Source organism: Oratosquilla oratoria, chromosome 11 (genome assembly GCF_046742065.1).
Source record: "Oratosquilla oratoria isolate Oo_2021 chromosome 11, ASM4674206v1, whole genome shotgun sequence".
NCBI lineage: Eukaryota > Metazoa > Arthropoda > Malacostraca > Stomatopoda > Squillidae > Oratosquilla > Oratosquilla oratoria.
In genome coordinates, this window is record NC_134787.1 from 38,718,689 (window position 1) to 38,723,601 (window position 4,913).

The following is a 4,913-nucleotide window of genomic DNA, read 5'->3' on the forward strand; positions in this document are numbered from 1 at the left end:
GACCGTGCAGCGTCGCTTTCACCAAAACCTTGAGTATAAGTACTGCAAACCCCGAAGAAAATCAATTATTACAGCCAGGCAAAGTAAGAATCGAATTCGTTTTTGCCTGGAATACCTTCCCTGGGATCACGATAAGTGGAAGAATGTGTAATGGTCTTATGAGGCCACCTTTACCATTATTAGCAACCGAGGAGGGAAAATGAGGATACACACTGACCAAGAATCCTCCTCCCCCAGGTAGAGCGAAGGGACTCTCAAACATCCCAATTTGGTCACGATTAGGGGTATCTTTTGGGTAACGCGGTGTTGGAATGCTAGTTGCCTTACCAAGCAACGTTACAGTCGACAAAGAGAGATACCTGGAGCTCTTGGTAGACCATCCTGAGGACTGCTTCGACATATGTCAAAGTGTAGTGTACTGACAGGACGGGGTACCTGCCCACACAGCAAAATTGGTAACCGGTTTGCTGGATTTTGTGGGAATTGAATATATAAAAGATTGGCCGTGCAATAGTCCTGACCTTTCTTCAGTAGAAAATTTGTAGGCTTTGATGAAATTCCAGGGAAGCATGACACAAGCGTGCCGCAACTTGTTGCCGCCCTTCGAAACATTTGGGGTAACATCCTCCAATACTTCGCCCTCTGTTCTCCGTCGCCCCAGATCTTCCTGGAAGAATAAGGGAGGATACTCCAAATACTAAAAGTTAGAGAGTACCCAATATGAAGTCTATTTTTTGTTGTTTTGTGCGCGAATATGATGTGACAAAGGTAGAAAATGATGCGCGACAATTCTGATGGTCCTGACTGTATATTTATGTTGAGAGATTTGTTTTAATATATATTTTTAATATTTTGAGAAATGGACACAAGTGTCGCTGTCACTGGATTCGTCAGCTAATCTCACTGACGTCCGTAAACTTGATTATCTGAGATAATGAATCGGTAACCAAAGAGTGCAGAGTATATTTGTACTCTGAACGTGGACAGACGGATTACATGGAGATCGAAAAGAGCTCGCGTTGTGTTCGTTATCCGCCACTCGCATCTAATTATGTTGGTCTCTCTCTGTCTCTCTCTCTCTCTCTCTCTCTCTCTCTCTCTCTCTCTCTCTCTCTCTCTCTCTCTCTCTCTCTCTCTCTCTCTCTCTCTCTCTCTCTTTCTCTCTCTCTCTCCCTCTCCCTCTCCCTCTCCCTCCCCCCTCCCCTCCCCCCTCCCCCTCTCCCTCTCCCTCCCCCCCTCTCTCTCTCTCTCGTACCGTCTACACAATTTGCTGGGAACTATGTGATTTCCAATTATCTCTTTGTTTATATTTTTTGCCATTTTGAGATGTTGCAGTCATCCAGCTAACGCCAGGGGGTATGCTTGTCTCCCCCTTTTTTTAAAACTAAAGAGAAAAATTATGCTTTGCTATGGTGAAGAAATATTCTTTTTCAAATTGTTTGTCAACTGAGCTCATCTTTAGCCTCGACATTTGCATTTTCTTTGTATTAGAAAAATAATTTTGTTTTTCTTTGTTGACATACAAACCCACTTTTCTCTTAGCCTTTCCTTTCCTTTTTATTGTTCTCGTGATATGCTTTTAATGTCTCACCTTGATATCATTGCCTTTGTTATTCCACTTCATGACACCGTCTCCATACGCCCATTTTTAAATCAGGAACACCTTTTCCACAAGCCTTGCCACCCAAAGTCTCAATTTCATCTCCTCATTCTATCACATCTCTAACTGCCCCTTTCCTCCACACTCTCCACACCTCCGCATTCCCAGAGCTGGGCGCGTAACAGCGGGACAGGTAATGCATTACCGTCAATGCGTTGCCATCAATGCATTACTGTCATTACGTTATAGGCTTTAATTGTCTTTAGAGTGATTTTGATGAAAAAATGAAGTGGATATGTATATAAATATTACGAATATTCTCAATGCAATAATATCTAAACTACAACATTTACATTCCCTATTCTAAAACATAAAATAGCCAGAGATGGGCACTTGCGTTACTGTGTTACTAACGCACTACATGTTCGGCGGTAACTCGCCCAGCTCTACCCATTCTCTTCTCTCCTCACCTCACCTCTCCTCACCAAACATCTGTGTATGCAGTGCACACACTCCCCACCCCTGGTGTCCCACTTTTCACTACAATTAGCTCAGTTCCTCTTTTCTATGTCGACCTAGATGTCGCCGTAGCTTGTCTTCCTGACTACAGGACACACCCCTCACTGAGCTCTTTCCTTCCCCTCCCCTTCCCCCTCCCTCTCCCCTTCTCCCTCCTATTCCCTCTCTCTCCCCACTCCCCGAAGTCCTTTCCTCTTCTTTTGTGGAGTGAGTAGCGGGTTTGTTTGAAACGGAAGTCTCGTGCGGATTCAGAAAATATAAGTGATGTCTTGAGGAGGAGGAGGTGCAGGGGTGGGGGTGGGGGCTGGGTCGTTTATTTTATTTTATTTATTTGTTTTGTTTATTTATGGAGCAGAAACATGGAACATAAGAGAGGAAGAGAGAAGGAGCTTGAATGTGTTTGAGATGAAGTGTCTGAGAAGTATGATGGGGGTTACTAGGCTAGATAGAGTGAGAAATGAGGAGGTGAGGAGGAGAACAGGGGTGGAAAGGGAGTTGGGAGATAGGGTTGATGAAAGAGTATTAGGATGGTTTGGACACATGGAAAGAATGAATGAAGAAAGACTAGTAAAGGAGGTATGGAAGGCAGATGTGGAGGGAGTGAACATGAGGGGACGTCCTAGGATGAGGTGGATGGATGGGGTGAAGGGGGCTTTGGGGAAGAGGGGAATGTCTGTTGAGGAAGGACGGGAGAGAACAGAAGACAGGGGTGAATGGAGAATGGTTGTATATGGAAGATGTTGTGATGCATGAGGTGGAATGGGCGGGTGGATGGGGGGTGAGGTAGTGTGTGTGAGCAAAATTTTGACTCAGCCCGAAGGGATTTCTCCCCGTCCTCTCCTTTATATGGGGGGACGGAGAGGGTGGGTCGCCGATTTAATGAAGCGGCCTTGCTGTGGATGTGCTGTGTCTTGCGACACTGCTTCTGACCCAGGGCAGTGGACAGGGTGCAGGGATGACCCGTCATCTAGGAGGTGCTAAGATGGGAGGGAGGGTGGAGGGGTGTGGAGTGTTTGCAGGGATGGAATGGGTGGGAATGATTTTATGCCTTTTCCTTTTTGGCTACCTCCCTTGTAAGGGGGAAAAAGCCTTGGTATATGTATGTATGTATGTATGTATGTATGTATGTTTATTTATTCGTTTGTTTATTTATTTTATTTTATTTTATTTTATTTTATTTTATTTTATTTTATTTTATTTTATTTTATTTTATTTTATTTTATTTTATTTTATTTATTTTATTTTATTTTATTTTATTTTATTTTATTTCATTTTATTTTATTTTATTTTATTTTATTTTATTTTATTTTATTTTATTTTATTTTAATTTAATTTATTGTGGGTGGGTGTGGGTGGGTGTGGGTGGGTGTGACAGCTTAGATCGCAGCTGTGCGGTTCAGGGTTTTGTATCTTAATCACCGTATATTGTGTGTTTTCACTTGTTATGGCCATGAATGTGCACAACTTTACCTTTTCGTTCTTTCTGTAATTCACCTTTAAGACAATATTATATTCTTAATAATTTTATATTACCACACGTATTGAAAGAGAGAAGCAAATAACTGTTAAAATTATGAATATGACCATACAATATTTTTTGACAAAGTCTAGCATTTTCTTTTTAGCCTCATAACACTCTTGTAAAAGCAGATAATAAGAAAAAAAATCATCTTTGTGCATACAAAATCACTCCCCATAACAGACCAATACTCCTTTACCTTCTGGACAAAGAGACTCCATGCCCCATATTTCCCTATGCTCCACGGAACTTGAGCCTCTCGTTCTCCTCACTATATTTATCTCCATTGCTGCCCCCTCTTTCACGCCTGCCTCCTACCTCTCCTTGTCTCTTTCCTCCTTAGCTCCCCCCTCTTCAGCAGGCAAAGCTACGGTTCTTTTCACACGCACCGACTTTCCACCGTACACCGTCTACGACACGAAATCGTACTCTCCAATGACTATGGGAGTCCGCGGACGCTTTCACACGTGGTCGTAGTCATGACGTGTGAAAGCGTCCATAGACACACATGGTTGTTTGAGAGGACGATGTCTAGTCGTGGACAGCGCACAGCGAAAAGTCGATACGTGTGAAACGAGGCTACCTCTTCCTGCGTCCATGTTTACCTCCTGCGCGATGCCACATCTGAAAATATCCATCTATGGGCCGGCCTCCTTCCGTTTACACATAGCACTCCATCAGATTAGATAGAAAGAGAGATAGATAGATAGATAGATAGATAGATAGATAGATAGATAGATAGATAGAGAGAGAAGTAGAAAGGGATGGAAGAAGAGACAGAGAGAGGTGAGAGGGTGAGAGGGAAAGGGGTTTGGTACGATTGGTCTAACGACGATTGGTCTTATACCGATTGGTCCAAAGCCAATTGGTCTAATAGACCAATTCGTCTAAAACCGATTCGTCCAATATACTGTTTGGTCTAATGACGATTAGTCTAAAATTGATGTAAAGAGAGTGATAGAAATACAAGAATTTAAATCAGAGACTTTTATTTAAGACACACATAAAAATATACTTTAAAGACAATAATAGAAACTTTTATTTAGGACACACATAAAAACATACTTTAAAAATACAAAAAGGATATGAAAATTTAACTTAATAAGCAATATTATATACGTCTTGAATTATTTGGCATGGTCTGTCACTGGTTTCAATAGCTCTTTGTTTTATTTTATTACGGCATTTCACTACATCGATTCGACTGGCTTCCGCAGATCCACAAGTATGATCACTTTGTTTTGTTACAATGTGACAATTATCTTCACAGTGAGT